Source organism: Anas acuta, chromosome 5, assembly GCF_963932015.1.
Source record: "Anas acuta chromosome 5, bAnaAcu1.1, whole genome shotgun sequence".
Classification (NCBI taxonomy): domain Eukaryota; kingdom Metazoa; phylum Chordata; class Aves; order Anseriformes; family Anatidae; genus Anas; species Anas acuta.
This window is the reverse complement of record NC_088983.1, coordinates 60,963,495-60,981,503: the sequence shown is the minus strand read 5'-3', so window position 1 is coordinate 60,981,503 and position 18,009 is coordinate 60,963,495. Positions and strand designations below refer to the sequence as shown.

The 18,009-nt window shown below is 37.6% G+C and overlaps 1 long non-coding RNA gene across 6 annotated transcripts in view; it reads left to right on the top strand.

Annotated features, from left to right (window-relative positions):
- LOC137857950 (uncharacterized) overlaps positions 1 to 18,009 on the top strand; it is a 368,377-nt gene that overhangs the window by 315,854 nt on the left and 34,514 nt on the right. For all 6 annotated transcript variants that reach the window (XR_011097417.1, XR_011097414.1, XR_011097413.1 and 3 more), the window contains one exon: positions 11,034 to 11,108. This is a non-coding gene — a long non-coding RNA (uncharacterized lncRNA). The remainder of the gene's footprint in view (positions 1 to 11,033; positions 11,109 to 18,009) is intronic.

Sequence of the window (18,009 nt, the reverse complement as noted above, 5' to 3'; positions counted from 1 at the left end):
CCAGATGATCTCGGAGGTCTTTTCTAACCTTAATGATTCTATGATCCAGGAGGGTATCTGTTGAAAGGAATCTACCTCTCCTTACTGCAGGTTCTCTAAAGACTCCTTGCAAGACAACAAATCCATAAATGTATCTAAACTGTGGAGGGTGTTGAACCAACAACAGGAATTAAGAAGCCTTTGCAAATAAGTTTTAGTATTTGTTTCTTAAATAAAGCAATTTTAAAAGCCCTGAGGCTAGAGAACCCCCTGTGTAAGAACAGAGGGGAATACTGCAGGTTCATGCTTCATGGGAAATAACTCAAACAATTTATTTTTCCTCATTCACAGCATCAAATTTGGGCACTAGAAATAAGCAAAAGTGTGCAACCAGAGATCAAAAGAAATGTCTGTGGTCCACCTGCTGTGTCTTTATTATAAAATGAGTTATCAGGTAGCAATCAGGAGACCTGAAACCTATTTCCAACACAGTATTTTCTGGGCAATGCTACATATGCAATACACCTCTCCATCCAACTACAGAAAGCAGCCACATTCGCGCCATTGACTTGAGATCCGTTGATGAAGAGTGCTAGAATCAGAGCTAGCTTTCATTAAGGTATCTGAAGAGGAATTAAGAGAGATGCATCCAGTTCTTTGGCAGGCTCTCACCTCATTCAGCTAAACTTATCTTTAACAATAAATCAATATGAAATTTGTGTTTAAATCCTGCTTTATGGAGTGTAAATCTAACTTCGATTTCAGAGAGCTTTGCAAAACAAAGATGAGAATAATAAATTCATTCTTCCTAGCCACTCAGAACATGAAGTCTAAAGGGAAGGAATTTTTCCTTAACAATATACATATTGTAGCTGATTTTATTTTGGCTTTGTTCATGTTCTCTTGGTGAGATTTTCAAAAACGTTATAGCAGACTAGTTAAGCAATGGGAATATTCATCTACTCATTGAACTTGGAGTTTGATACAACTAACACCAGAAACAGTAGCCTTCAAGGCACCCTTACACTTATATGTAACACTGTATTGAGCAGTATCTTATTCACATTAAAAACTTGGTTCTGAGATTTTTTTTATCCAGTTAGGAAACAGGATTGAAATGTCTGCCCCATTTCTTTACGCAAAACAGCTCAAACATCCATTTTTACAGGCTAGACATTTGCAATGAATAAACCACACACCAAGAAATTACTTAGCAAATCATTTATAATTATGAAGAAAATCATACTTTGCAACAAGAAGAGGGGTGGAGACTCATAAAGTGCTGTTTACAGGCCATTCTCCCTGCTTTGCATCTACATAACAAATTTCCCGTTTCTAAACAGTGTGTTGTGTGAGCCAAATTTATGTGATGTTACCTCATTGACTGCCATTTGAAATATCTTCCATGGCATTACACCAAAGGTGAATGTAGTCACATATCTTTTCATATATTCTATTCCTAGTCAAAATATCACGGGAGGACATTAAGTAGAGTGCTTTCCCACAGTATTGTAGCACTGACTAGAGGAGGCCAAAAGAAGGGAAAAACATGCCTCTGGGAATTGGCAGAGAATTCACAGGTAAAAAGCTTAGAAGGTTTTGCAAGAGTAAAAGCCAAAGACTATAAGAATTTTTTTTGTTGTTGTTGTTTATAAGTAGTGTTTTAAATAAAAATTTCAGATGAGAAATTAAAATTTAAACAATGTAAGTGCCTCAGAGAACCAGGCTCTAAAGCAGTCCCTTAATGGGACTCCAGCACATCCTTTATTTTTTAATGTGAAGAAGAGAAAGGATTTGTCATTAAACTTTAAAAATAATCAAAAAAAATTTTTTTTGGTGGGCTGGCAGTGTTACTAAGAATGATTGTGCTCATTTAGTGGGTATGGATCAGTAAGGAGAACCTCCTTATGCCTAACAGGGATTAGAGATCCAAATTTAAGCTTGTCTTGACTGTCCCAGAGTCTATATATTTTTTCAGTTAATTATGCCAAACTTCACGTCTGAATTATCTGCTCTTCAACAATAACATCTTAACACATGGTTTCTTTGTCAGCTGTTAAGGACTCCCTGATTTTAGAATATGCAACAGGAAATGGCATGTGAGACAATTATATGAATTGGCTGGCATGTAGAAGACCAACACTTGCTGTCTTTCCTATGATTTGTAGTGAGAAGTACAACAAACACACTTAAGTATCAATACTAAACACTTTTATGCTAGACAGTTACACAACTTAGCATAAACCTAGAGTAGATATAAAATGACCATCTTTCTGTTCTGTTATCTAGGTATCAAAATTTTATACTCTGCAGAATGTTGTACAAAGAAAGGAAGACAATATTCATCCTTTACTCTCCTTTTCAGTAAGCTGGTCATTGTAAAATGTAAAAACATGTAGAACAGCAACAGGAGACACTGCAGTTACAGCACCGAGAAAACAAGTACATTCATAAAAGACAAAGCAAAGCCAGCCTGTAGAAGGAACCCTTGGCACTGGAGGCCCTGAATTTCAACATCAAATAAATTAATACAGTAGGGTACCTCATAAACTGAGCCTTTAGGCCCTGCTACTACCTCCGTGTCAGCAATGAAAAGTAAATGAAAATAAATACACAAGCAATGCTCCTTGATCCACACAAGGTTTAACATATGCTGATGAGCATCAGTATTTCCAACAACAAAATTATGCCTTTCTACTCATCACTGGTGGACCTTGTTCTCACAATATTGCTACTTACTTTCATAATGAAAGTCATTTGAAAGTTGAATCTGCAAGTGAATGTACTGTGGTGTACACAGTGCATAGTTCCCATAAATTTAGCACACAGGAATTTATTTCAGCAGCTACAGCTTTCAGTAGTTCATCAGTTTTGTTTTGCATGAATGTAATTTACCTTTCAGCCACCAAAGGCTTACAGTACAGGTCTTGTATTTAAACAAAACTAGTACTGTAACAGCACTCACATCATGCTCCTGAAGGGGGGAAAAAATCCTCATATTTATTCCAAAGTTTTCCAAGCAGTTAAACTCAAGCGCAGATGTATATCTCTGTACATTTTTAGAGCAGTGTTAACATTCTGGTTGCACAAGGCTAGTAAAATTACAGTTTCAATAATGCAGCTGTAATTATTTCTGTAATACAGCGATGTGTAGTCTTCTTTTTTTCCTCTCTTAAAAAAAAAAAAAAAAGGAAACCACTGGAAAAGAAAAGTCTGTTGAAATCCTATCATATTGTATAGTCACAGGTCTAAGAGAAACAGAAATGCTGTGGTCTAAAGTGAAATAAATCACTGAGTTTCAGAGACAGTCTTATCCATTGGAAATAGCCACAAATGAAGGGGAAGACAGACATTTCAGTTCTTGAAAGTGCAGAGATTTGTGGTGATGTTTGGATTTATCAACTTTCAGGAAGAAGGACCCATTTAATTACTGGAAATTTTACCTTACTAAAGCATAGAGAATTTGGCCAAGTTTCTGCTATGCATGTTAGCTTCTTTCATAAAATGTGGGCCAGACTAATTTTCCTTGAAGTCAATGGGATTCTTGGCATTGATTTCAAGATGAATAGCCAGTGGGTCCCGAGTAGGGAGGATAAGGAATAAGACATACTACCTCTTACCAAAGTACAGTTCAGATCAAATGCTCTGAGCTTCAGGGGAGCATTTCCTGATGCTCTCTTTGTGCCTTAGACATTGCTGTTCACAATAAGCAAATTCTTCTACAGTCAATTTTACAACTACATTTGTGTTTTAGAGAGGAAACCTAATACTAACCATGGAATGCTGTCAAGAATTCAGTAAATCAAGTGACTTTTTATGGCATTTTACAAGAAAGAAAACTATTCAGGTAAACTGACAAGTCCAAATAGGAATAGGAGACTCCAACTAAAGCGTATGTTATGAATCATAGCCTACTACCCCTGCTGAGATTGAGAGAGAATCTCCAACCAAAATGAATTCAAACCAGTTCACAGGGATTCTTAAAGTTTTGCTAAAAAGGGAAGCCAGAATGATGACAGCTTTATTAGAGTATATAACTCAAAATAAGCACCAATGCATTTTAAAAGACTTCAAGGGTATCTTTCAATATGAATCTAATTCCTTTTAAGATACTGTTGAACTTCTTAGACAATGGTATTTCTTTATACAATTCAGTAGGCATTTTATTTGCATCAGAATGAAGTATTTTATTAGCTGGGCTAAAAGTTGTTTCTTCTGTGAGTACTCCAGTAATGTATGTTGAGTTTCAATAGCTTTTTGTCCATTCAGGACTGCTATGAGCTTTAAGTACTACCGTGTTCAGGATCATCTAAGAATCTACCTATCTGTGACACTTCTGTGTTATGAGACCTTTATATAAAATAAATGCAGATAAAATGTTATACATCTCTGATACTCTACATGTACTTCGTTCCATTTATGAACATTGTGAAATTTTGCCTCAGCAATCTTCTACAACCGTAGAGAGTGCGTGTCAGATAGATTTAAAGAGATATTTATGATTTACTTTCTTTTAATGGTGCATGTGAATGCATATATGAATTAAAAATCTTTTGATCTTTTACTGTAATCTCAACTATTTGGTAGAGCACTAACAGGCATTCTTGTTGCACACAAGTGTCAAGACAGCGTTGTATGAAACTTCCAGACAAGTGCTTATTGCACATCCATCTGCAATTGTGAGGTAGAGGGGAAGAACTGGACTTTATGTTCTATATAACACCATTTAGGCCTGTGTTTCTTTTGTATTTTATTTGCCAAAAACGTAATTTTGAAATGGGCTTCTATCACCACCATTCATACCTGTCTCAGCTTATCAAGCAAATGTCATGATAGGCTTGAATATTAAGCATTAAGTATTACATAAATATAAATTAATTAGTTTAAAGCAAGGAAGATAAGTTAAAGTGTAAAATAATATGAAAGATACTGTACTGTTAAAACAATGGAGGGGAGGGGAGGGGAGGGGAGGGGAGGGGAGGGGAGGGGAGGGGAGGGGAGGGGAGGGGAGGGGAGGGGAGGGGAGGGGAGGGGAGGGGAGGGGAGGGGAGGGGAGGGGAGGGGAGGGGAGGGGAGGGGAGGGGAGGGGAGGGGAGGGGAGGGGAGGGGAGGGGAGGGGAGGGGAGGGGAGGGGAGGGGAGGGGAGGGGAGGGGAGGGGAGGGGAGGGGAGGGGAGGGGAGGGGAGGGGAGGGGAGGGGAGGGGAGGGGAGGGGAGGGGAGGGGAGGGGAGGGGAGGGGAGGGGAGGGGAGGGGAGGCGAGGCGAGGCGAGGCGAGGCGAGGCGAGGCGAGGCGAGGCGAGGCGAGGCGAGGCGAGGCGAGGCGAGGCGAGGCGAGGCGAGGCGAGGCGAGGCGAGGCGAGGCGAGGCGAGGCGAGGCGAGGCGAGGCGAGGCGAGGCGAGGCGAGGCGAGGCGAGGCGAGGCGAGGCGAGGCGAGGCGAGGCGAGGCGAGGCGAGGCGAGGCGAGGCGAGGCGAGGCGAGGCGAGGCGAGGCGAGGCGAGGCGAGGCGAGGCGAGAGGTCTCCCAACTATACAAGAATAGATCACATTTTAAAATCTGAATTTACCTCAAGCTCTAGTGTCTTAGTAAGGAGGAGGGGGTTCTGCTTTCCACACTGATTCATTTGCCCTGTTATAAAATAGAGAGTCCTCATAATGTTGCTGTAGTGAAATCAATCCCTTATTAAGCATGAAAGATTAAATATCTTAACTAGGTTATTCTATTTAATGTCCTCATAGGTACAGTGGATTCTTTTAACTCTATCAAAGGTCAAAACTCTTTTCAGAAAATGCTATACTTGATATGTTGCAAATCAGTACATTGGGACAGAGGATTTGGTTGACTGCACCCAGGCAGACAAGTTTTTTTTGATACTTGAGATGTTCCTCCTCTTCCCTTTACCACTCCTTTTATGCCCCAAGCTGCCTTATCATTCACCAATTGTTTCACTTGTATTTTACTTTCCAGAAATGTGAAGTGTGCTGCAAGTAATATTCAAGCCTGACCCTATATTGTCTGTCAGGCAAATGTCTTGATATGGATACATGACAGCTTAATTGATGTATATATATATATACACACACACATATATATATGTATAAATATATATATATATAAAACCAGACACGCCTTACAAAATAGAAGCAACATTGTAACACTATATGGAGGTAACTGCACTTTTTTTTTGATTTTTTATGCTGAAGTGTTAGGAACAGCAGATGACAGGGCTGCATGCTTGCATTTAATTTACATACCCTTCAAGCCCTCCTTGTCTTGTCCTTGTTATAACTACTACCACATCAGCCGCCTAACAAGCTTTATAACCAAGGTTTTTCATCAAGCAACATTGTTCAAAGAATTGAGGTCAAACTGGCAGTTGCTGACCTCTTCATTCACATAATAAATCCTGATTATTCTAGGGTTACAGTTCATGTAAATAATCTGATCGTTATATATTTTACTGGGCATTCACACCTAGCATAATATTTTTGTAAGTGTATGAAAATGGAATAAATCATATGCTTAGGTGTTGTGGCCAAAAAAAAAAAAAAGAAACAAACAAAAAGGAAAAAAGAACTGACAAGCAAGTGTAAAATGGAGATACTCAAAAACACATTCACTATTATGCAGCAAAAACAATGAAAAACACTATTCTTCCTCAACAATTTTCTGTAATGAAATACATTTCAGTATTTCATTACATATCAGGAAACCTGTTTAGTTTCCTGCTGCAGCTGGTTAGTGGGCCTACTGGAGAGGTGCCCTGCTAGACCTTTTGTTCACAGAGGACTGGTAGGAGACACTGTGGTGGTGGGAGCTGTCTTGGGCAAGTGACCAAGAAATGGTAGAGTTCTCTACTCTTGGTGAAGTCAGGAGGAGGATCAGTAAATCTGCTGTCTTGGACTTCCAGAGGGCAGACTCTGAGCTGTTCAGGACACTGGTTGGCAGAGTCCCTTGGGAGGCAGTTCTGAAGGGCAGAGGAGTCCAGTAAGGCTGGGCGCTCTTCAAGAAGGAAATCTTAAAGGCTCAGGAGTGGTCTGTCCCCATGTGCCCAAAGACAAGCCTGTGCAGAAGACCACCAGCCTGGCTGAACAGAGAGTTATGGCTAGAGTTTAAGAGAAAAAATAATTCCATGTTCAATGAAAATATTCACTACAGGTATAAAAACTGCATCCTGCACCAAAAAGAAAATTGTCATTTGACACAAGCAAAAGCAATTTGTGTTCTCAGAAACAAGCCTATGGAGAGAACATCATGCCCACTTTCTTGCCACTCCCCTGTACTATTGATGGTACTACTAGGCTTTCACTGGTTTTAAAACAATTTTCCTGTCCCCCTTTCATCTGCCACTAATATCTCAAAATTTGTCATATATCAGAGATATAGACAACATGCTTCTGGACTTCAAAAGCCCCCTCCCATTAGTCTCTTAATTCTTAATCCAGTACAGATTAATTTGCCTGTACAACTATTCTGAATCTGCTGTAGCTTTTACAAGAGACCAAGCTCCCATCAGTAGCCTAAGAGCAAAGAAGAAGATACATCTGTTGTCTTCCTGTCTTCACATTTTCATTTTTGATAGAATTGAACTGGGCTTAAGTATCAAGCACTCTGTGGCAGTAGAACCCTTGTGCATGATTATAGCTGGTCAAGAATGTTTCAACAAAACCTTTTTCTAATGAGAAGCTTTTGATTAAACAAATGTTCTCTTGAAAAATGAATGCCTTTCAATAAATAGTCATCTTACTGAATATTTTTAAAACTTTAAATGAGAAGAACATTTTCATCTGCAAATTTAACTGTTCTCTAAAACATTCAAGTCTCATCAAGCCTATTCATCACAAAAAGTTATGTTTAATAATGCTACAAAACAATACTATTTTCCTTCATTTCCATAAAAATGTTATATGATGGGGAAAAAAATGTTCCAACTTTTATAGAAGCTTTTTCTCTTTTGTTATCTTCATAGATACATAATCCAGATAGATTGCAAAGGTTAGCACTTACAATTCAGTTTCATATATAAAAATTTAAAAAAAATGCAGTCAAATGCCTCATCTCCTGAGTTATACAACTTCGTAAATAGCTCATTTTCATCTGTGTAGCCTATGACCAGTGTAATCCCATTTTAAATTCAGAAACAGAAAATCTTCATTATTACCTACTTGAGGTCCTTGCAACTTTTTTTTTTATTTTTTTTTTTAAACTACCAACGTAGTCTGAGATCTTACATATCAACTCTGGTTATCTAAGGCCCAAACACAACACAAGCTAAGAAAGTGCCGTGTTGCAAAATAAACAAATAAATTCTATGACAGTGCTTTCTAAGAAATCAGAGAAGAAATTACAGGAAAATCTAGAAAGTTTTGTACGCAGCACAAAGAAGATGACCTTAGTAATGAATTAGCATGCACTAAATTTGCAACTGCCAACTAACTAGGAGAGGCTGCAGGCATCAGAATAAGAATTCAAAATGACACAAAAATAAACATATGAAATGGGAACACCTGATGTTCTAAAATCCTGTTGGAAAAGATCCAGAGGCAGCAATTTTTTCCCAGAAATTATTGAAAAAGTAGGTGTCATGGGTCACAAACAGAAGTTTAGTCAGCAGTGCCACTCTTGGGGACAAAAGGAAAAACAAACAAACAAACGGTACACAGGACTAAGTATAAACAAGACCATCACCAGAAAGTCACATAAGAATTTCTACACTTCACAATGTGGTTTTGCCACAACTGGAATACAATGGGTGGAGTGGGGCATGACATTTTATTAGAAAGCTGCCTACACTAGCCCCCTGGAAAACAAGAGTGAACTGGAAAACACAGTCTGTGAAGAAAGACTTAAAGCACTAGAATTATTTAGTCTACATAAAACAAGAGTGAGGGGAAGGTATGAAGGCAATATTCATATTTATATATATATATATATACACTCATATATATAAAAGATGGCTCCAAAGTAGGGACTAATGATTTGTTCTTGTCCACTATAGGTACAAAATGGCAGGCTTCAATTGCACTGAAGAAGTTTTAGTATGGACATTAGGGAACACAATCCTCCGGTAGCAAGGATAGGCTAGTACCTGAATAAATGATTGCTGCAGAATCCCCAGGCTTGCTGGGTTTAAAGCAAATGACATATTTAACACCCCTTCTGATCTTACTGAGTATTAATGGCTGCAACCCCCATTGTATTCAAGAGGGTATCATTTCACATCCACTAGAGGTGGTGTAATTAACAACAGAAAGCAAAGCAATGGTGAGTGAGGCCCAGTACAATATCACACATAGCTTGAAGTAAGCAGCATACTGTGTCAGGTCTTGCATCTACTGCCCCACATAGGTGCAAGTACCCAACTAAATTATTCCAAAGTTCTGATAGCACATTTGGAAAGACACAAGCCCTTCCTTGATTCTAACCGTGATTAAGAACAACTTCAAGACTAAGCTCTTGCACTGTAGCTTTGCTTACATGGCTACTTTGGAGGTTTCTTCATGGCCAGGATATTTTTTTAGAGGAATCTGTTCTCTCCCCCTAAACGAGTTCTGTGCATGTGCATATATGCTCGTAAAGAAGACAAATTCTCACTCTAATAGCAATCCATAATTTGTGTGCTACTTTTCCAATGAAGCCTCACAGCTTTCTTTTAGAACTACAGCTTTGTGAGTACATGGTTTACTCTTCCTGTATTGAACACACGTGAAACTATATTTCAGATTTTAAAAGGATAAGAGAATGTGTGTCATCATTAGTGAAATTATTCAATTTTGATACTTGGAAAATGCTTCTAATATAAACTTTAGGGTTTGTTTCCATGTCTCCTACGAAATGTTTAAGAAAAATCCATATGTTTCTTTTGCTTGACATTTTTGGGGAAAAAAATGTAAGAGTCTATCCTCCTTATTCACATCTAGTGTAAAGACCAAAAGTTCAAACGATTAGAATTGCAGTTTGAATGCACGTGTTTGCTAACTGAATTTAAATGAAATCTTGATTGTTTCCTTCATTATGTTTGTATCTTGACTCCATGTAAACAGTGCTTAGACCAGGGCATGAAGTGGTGCCGATTTCATCCGGCTTTAGTGAAATTATCCTGATGCCACCAATTTAAAAGCAAAATAAGGTTTATTATTTACAGTTTTTGTACTTTGTTTCACCTTTCAGCACAATACAACAAGCAACAGAATTGTATGTTACCTCTCACAAACCCTGTTCTTAAAGACTAAAGACCTGGTGCACTCACAGTAATTGCCTTAAAGGCATTTTTATTTTATGCTTATAAAATATTACCTTGGCTTTGAAAACTTGATGCCACTATACAAGGTTATTTATTTACATTCCTTCTTAAAATTAAATCATATTTGTGTATGCAAATGCACTATGTGGGAGGGTTTAAAAACTCGCAAGTAAATCCTAGAGCACTCAGAGGTAGAAATTATTATCCATTTATCTATAATGATTAACAGTTAAAATGCACTCTCTGCTGTTCCCTGTGTCTCAGGAAGAACAGAAGCTTTTGTTTTCCTGAAATGAAAAGCCCCATCTCTTTTTACAGTAAATGCCTTAAAAAGGGACTCTCATGGCACAAAGCCAGATAAATTTAAAATACACCCATCACATACTAAAGAATGAGTTAAATCCCTGAGCTTTGTTTATGAGACATTAACTCAAATATGGATTGACAATATATGAAATTATAGTTTCCTTATATGTGTTAACTTGCATAGCGTACTTTACACATAAGCTTTACATATCACTTTATAAAGTCTAAGTGTTGAAAAAAAAGCACAATAAGCCTTTCCGAGAGCAGGAATAGGCCTTAATAACAAGATGACACAGTATATCTTATTTTAGGAACATTATTTTTCAGATGTCCACTATTCAAAAACAAATAAACAATAATACCCCAACCCCCTCAACTGAACAATGTAACCAGATGACATTCCCTGCTCTAGCAGGGAAGAAAGAATGGGTTTGATTTCTTTTTTTTCTTTTTTTTCTTTTTTTTTTTAAAGGAATGATTTTGCCTTTTTTTTTTTTTCATTTAGGCTTCACACTTTTCCTGAGGCCTCTGGGCTCCTGTCCAGGCCACAATACTTCACAATTGACTTTGATTTTCTGAGGTAAGTGATCTGTCGCTTTCTGAGCAGTTATAGGAGGGGTCAGGAGTGAGGTGGCATGGTATGGCCTCACTCTGGCTCCTGCCTCCCTGACATTGTACACGCTAATGCAATGTGAAGTAGCACGTCTAAATAGCCTGTCAAACTTTTTTGATGTTAGCAAACCCACAGATGGGATTCATTTCCACGCTGTTCAAAAAACGTAAACGATACAAGGACATTAAAGAGCATTAAACTACTTGATGACATTTTGGTCACATTAATGAAAAGTGGCGTTTATAAACTACTACAAAAAGTTGGGGGGGGGGAGGGAAGAGGGCAGAGAGAGAATAGAAAGAGAAAGGGAAGGAGAAGTGAGGAGGGAAAAAGGAATTAAAATCAATTTTAAAAACCCCAGAAGGAGCTGAATAGTCTCTGGACACCATCAAAGAAATTAGGGCCTTAAATCCCAGAGTGAACTTTTCCCTATATGCATGCACGTGTGCCTGTGCTAACACTTGGGTGAAAAGACCCAAAATGGCCAGGGATTCCTGAGAGGGAAGCGTAACTGCATGCTTTTGGCTACGCTTACATCTGTTCACTCATTGAGGTTAGTACCTTACAGCTTCCCATTGATGATACCAGTGATGAAAATGTTGCTGAATGTAAGAAAGGGTATCAAAATCCAACCTCACCAGCTTAGTCCCACTCAGCTGAAGTCTAGTTTGTCATTCAGTGACATATGTGAAGATATTTCCCACAGCATCCAAGAGCATGAGGTCACACTACAGCCCGTAAAGCTGCAAGGGACTCTAGCACACATGTGAAGAGATTGACAACGCTCAATAGGCTGAGCAATAGTAAGGCTGACAATACGAAAACATTTGGCCACGGAAAGTTCTGAGATCCAGTCCTGACACTTGCACAACCTGTTAGGCAGATTCAAATAAGGACTGGAATCTGTCTGGCTATAAGGGTTAAGAAACTGCTGGTTCATCTGCTGGAACAGCAGAGGCCTTGGAGCTGGCTGCACCCGGATGCCAGCCTTGCTGGGAAGAAGGGCAGACAGAAGACATGCTGCTCTGGCTACGCCAGTGCCACTAGCAGCCGCAGCATTATTTTTTTTTCCAGTATTCGCGGTTACATTAATTGCTAATGACAAAGGCAACCTTCACTCTGTGTGGTTTCCTGCCCATATTTGGATCCTTTACAAGACCCCCCTTTTTCTTCCTCTCCTCCCCCTACCATCATGCCTTCCCTTTTTCTGATAGGAAATGCAACCCGAGATGTGCGAAAAAACAGTGCGCATATTGTCATTTAATTGGCCCCTTGCTCAGGCGCATCGGGCCTCAGCGCGTGTGCTGTAGGGTGTCTGCTCCACAACAGGAAAGAATAAACCCAGACTCAAATCATAGGAAATTCATCAAATATGCTTCTTAGAGTTCTGTCTTTCAAGGTCTGTTTCCCTGCCATATGATCTCTATAAACCAAATTACTGCTGGCCTGAGTACAAGACTGGAGGCGCCTGGGGCTAGCATATAATGAATGCCAAATGCATGTGACAATAGACTGATCATGGAGAAGAATTGAAAATTTTTTAAGTAGTTCTTTTACTTCATTTATAAAAACCAAACTGACTACACTTAATATCTTTAAAAGGAGCCAATCATTTCCCTGCAGTTCCAGACGTGCATAACAAACCTTTTATATCAACCCCATTAAACAGCTAGAACACAAGATACATTGGAATAATGCTGAATAAAGTATAAAAGAGAAAGTAAATTAAAAATACCTTGTTTTAGGTGGGGAGGAGTATATACATTATTGAATTAGCTCAATTTTTCCTGTTATGAGCCTTTGCACATAAAGATTCTGCCCTTCACTTGCAATGCAACAAGAGGGTAAACTTCTGCTGGAATGTATCTCCCAGAACTGAGATTCTAAAAAAGTATGAAAGCTGCTTAAAGGCTAGACTGATGTAAGATGAATGATTTTTATTAATTTGTGCAATAAACAGTCAACCAGAAATTTCTATCCCTATGTTGCCAATTACTCCAAATAACCTAACAAATGTTGCTATTGCAGCATCACAGGAAATGTGAAATCTCCAGAAGAAAAAATATTACATTCTTTACTACAGACAGAGGGTAATTAATACTGCTTTTTAGGTTTTAGAAAATACTGCACTTAGAACTGCAAGTCAACTAACAGACCGTCTATAACCTATAAATGCTTCCATATTCACAGACATCAGCAGTCTTGGAGTTACAAAAAAGTAATAATACATACATATTAATGGATTGCAGTTTGTCCTTCGGGGAATATATTTTTTAAAAGGGCTAAGGCAGCAATAATAGCTCCTCTAAAGCCTCTAAATGCTATAATTGTTTTATATGAATTACAGTGCTCGTATTAATTAATGATGAATGTTTTGTGTATGTAAGTATTTGATGGATGCAGCCAAAGAAAAAATGAAATGGTCTGTCTTTTAAGTTGACATTAAAAAAAAAAATGCTGCTGTTTGAAGGTTTGGATCTGGTTAAATACAAGATTATTTTAACCACATTTCAATGAGGAACATGAAATACGGCCCATGAGGTCATGCAATTCAGCAAAACATTTTTTTCTTTCCTTTTTTTTTTTTCTGCAGTTAAATAGAAACAAAAGCAAAATTGCCAGAATACCTCTTTAGTCATATATTACCAAAGTGCTTAAGAAAACTGCCTATAGCTATTAAGTTGTATCCATAGTGCAGTCTGTTGAAAAACTCTAAAGATGCACTGACCTGCACACTCCTAGTGCTCCTCTTGAAAACGGTAGCTGTGTTTGACATGCTAGGAACACACATGGACAATTAGGTCTCAGTCCATATTGTGGAGAGTTACTGCATGGAGTGAAAAGGAAACCTGAAACAAGGTAAAGAGAAGAGCTTTCAGGAACTGCATTGCAATTCTGGATTATCTATCTCTAAATTCTATTAGATGAAGCCTAATTTCTATTAGATGGAGACATCTAATTTCTATGTTGTGGTATCCTTTTTCTTGGTATTGGTTGTATCTACAATCCTGTACAGAGCAGGTTCTGTTCTTCTGTCACTATAAATCAGTTGGAAATAGCTCTACTGAAATTAGTCATATTTACCCAATATGAAACCACCAGCAGTGACATGGGGACCAGTATTAGAGCATCTATTCTGTCTATGTTTGCTTTGCTGTGTGTGAGCAAAAGAAATGCTTTTTCAAGAAACAAAATTCTGTTATCGCTGTTTTGAAGTCAGAAACAAGTGTAGAATTATTTTAATTTCAGTTTAAGATATTTATTCCTACCCATAGAACTTCTTTAACCTGACCATAAAAACAGGAGCTAGGCAAGATATTAGTTTGCATGGAAATATTTATCAAATACTTGTTTCTGATTTCATTACGCAGAATGCCATAATGTACATAAACACAAACGATTAGTTATTCTGGAGTATAAGAACAGCCATCACATGAAACATTCTCCATATTTCCCCCAGACATTTATAGACAAACAAGAATATCAATAGACTACTTATAAAATAATGCAAAACAAGGCGTATAGTGACTACACAGTCATGCTTTTTAAATGAAACAAGAGAGCAAAATACTTTTGATGAAGTGTTGCACTCTCATAAAATCCCTTCCATGATTTTAAAACACCTTTGCTTCCTCCTCAGAGTTCTTTCAAACTTTCAGTCTACACGTATTCATGACTAATTTATATCAGTTTCATCTTGTACCAATAATATTGCATTCGTAATTTCATTTACCTTCATGTCACTAACTATCCTATTTAAACAAATTTAGGAGAAGTCAGCAGAATACAACTTTTCTCTCTTGGCCACTGCTGCAATGAATCTAGAACCTCTGATTGCTCTCCATCATACTATCTGTAGGGCCACTAATCCCTAAGCAGTCACCTCAGTCAGGTCACTCTTTGTCTACTGTTTGCTGCCAATGAGGTGCAGGACGTTTGAACTCTTCTGCATCAGCATGCTGAAACTTACAACAGCATATGGCCCTGGATCATGAATTTGCAACCTCAGAGATATTTAGAGCAGGTTCTCAAACTTTTTGGCTGTATGTGTGGCAGATTGTTGCATTTGAGATACAAAATTGCCTGAGGCATCACTGAATCCACAGAGATTTGGACAGACATTCAGTTGTATCAATAACAGTACAGTACAGCAGAAAAAGCATAGTACATTAGAAACAGCTATCATTACTTGGAATTGCCACTTCAGGCTTTGACATTCTTTTCTACTTCTATAAATTCCCTTGGCAAACTGAATATATAGTCAGCAACAGAAAAAAGAAATCTTTAACAACAAATAATCTCGATTATCTCAAATATACCTGGTCTATTTCTTCAGGAATGCACATGCATTGTATACTTTGCAAATATTCAAAGTGCATTTACATACAAATATATATATATAAAAATTATATATATATATGCATTGTATGCTTTGCAAACACAATAATCAGAAGTATAGAATTTCTTATTGGGTATTATATATAAAGTAACTGTTAAAAAAACGATGTTATGAGGAGTATAAATTCAAGACCTCAAAGGTAGAAATAAAAAAAAAAAAATGAAGGTTTCCTGCAAAAACTTAATTCAGTCTCCTTACTGTCAATTTTCTACGAGATCCTGCATCTAAGAATACAAAGGAATACTAGTGTAGCAGCTGTTCAAAACTTTTTCTCTTTATTGTTCAGTGTACTGTCTCTGACTTTATAAAGTACTGTCCAAGCCCAGTTTTGAAAACAGAATTACTAAGTCCTCTGTGACTTTTGGTAATACATATTATAACATTCTGGGGTTTTACCTTAATACATATCCATGAGTTAAGGGAATATTAACAGCTCTTACAGATAGGAACGGCACATGAATTAAAGACATCTACTTTCTTTTGGTTCTAAATCTCAGGTCCAAAGTACCTGCTTCAGACTATTTAGCTCTATGGATCAATCAGTTGCAACTATATATACTTCAGCAAATGAAAGCATTGTATCTCCAGCTAGGTCCTCCAAAAGAAAAGACAGACAATGAAGTAATTCCCTAAATGCATCGCTTGACTGAGATACATAAAAAAATGCTATGGTAAAGGACAACGGTCCTGTCCCATAACCAAGAAAACATCCTTTTATTCTTCTTGAAGTCTTTTAGTGAATATGCTTAATACCTTGAACTGCCACACCTGGAATACAAGGAAGGAAGTCTAAGTATTAATATGCACAATAAATTCTATGAGATTGACAGAATTTACACTACTGTGTCCAAGAATGTGTCTTAGATACCAAATATTTAAGACTGGTTATTTTGTGTAAAATAATAAATTTGTAATTTATTACTGAACAGAATCAAAAATGGGCATTTCTGTGTAAGCATAGCAGCACCCTGAAACTAGACAACTGCTTCTAATAGGAAAATTCAAAAAAACAAATTAGGTACTTAAAAACAGACCTCAGCAACTGAAGATCAGCCTCTGCCAAATGTCTTTTTAATTGGTATACAATATTGAAAGGTTTCATAGAGCTTCTCCTTGTTTAACTTGGGATTCCTTGAAATATACCCCATGACTACATTTCCAATATCTTCCAGAAGGACTTTGAAAACAGCAAAGGAGTCATGATGGAGGTGCAATGGTCTCATTTCCACTATTATTCTCTTCCTGAAAATACATATGCAAAGTACTTTGAGGAATAAATACTTGAAACAGTAAAGTTTTAAGGCCCAAACAGTGGCTGGGACCCAACTGTAACGTATACTTTCTTAAAACATATTAGAAAGCAACTCCAATCTGAAGAAATTTAACTGGCAAGGCAAAGAAAGCAAAGGATAGCAAGAAATCCAAAAATAGAATCAGTGAAGGAACCTGACCAAGCTGATGACCAGCAGTTCTGGGAACAGGCTCTACGTTTCCTGAACACTTGCCTGCTGCTGCTGTTGACATCTGGCAAATACTAGGTTTTGGAGAAAGATGAAGTGGCAGGTCCTTAAAAAGTGTTCATCAAAACAAAGTAGAAATGAAGTTCTCCCTGAATTCAGTCACCTTCCAGATTATTCCCCAGGATGAAGCATTATCTTCTTCAAGTGACAATAGTTAATAAGAGATGCTTAGTTTCTTCATATGTAGAAATGATCTTTTCACAAAAAATCACTCACAACTGTGCCCATTTTTTCAATAGAAAACAAGGAAATTTAATGCTGGTATTAAGCATGTAAAGGGCTGCAAAGTTAATTGTAGTCATAATCTCACTCCTGACAATGTTAAAAGTTTATCATTGCTAATACTAATCAAGATTTAACATACACATTAATGTACAGTATCTTGTTAAAATTCAGCTTTTAACAAAGTTATCAGAATATTGCAAGAATAGTTATCACACATTCAGATCGTAATGACAACCACTGAACTACTGTATAGGCTAATTCTGAAAATCCATGAAGCACAGATGATTAAGAAAAATCAAAACCTGCCTACAGTTCAAGAAGTATGGAAATTAAAAGGTTACATGCATACAAAAATCCAAATGAGTTAACAAATACTTAAAGACAGCCAAAAAATAGTTTAGTTGAACATGTGTGCTTCTTGTTTATGCACACTTTTTGAAGAATGTTTTTCATAAAGGAAATATAGCACTGTTCAATGCTCATTCACTGTGTTTCTGGGGATATGTCTTGGCTGCGCTATAATCCAGAGTTTAGACTGCTACTGAAAGAAACAATTCTCTTCTGAGGCAGTCATGATTTAATTCTTCTATTAGGGTGGAAAAGTTCTTTTTACCCTGCCTTTTCCTCCTCTTTTTGCTGTTACTGGCTGCATCTGGTATCCTTCAACTTCTTGTTACACATATATACAATAAATACCAACAGAAGCAGGACAAGTGCATGACAA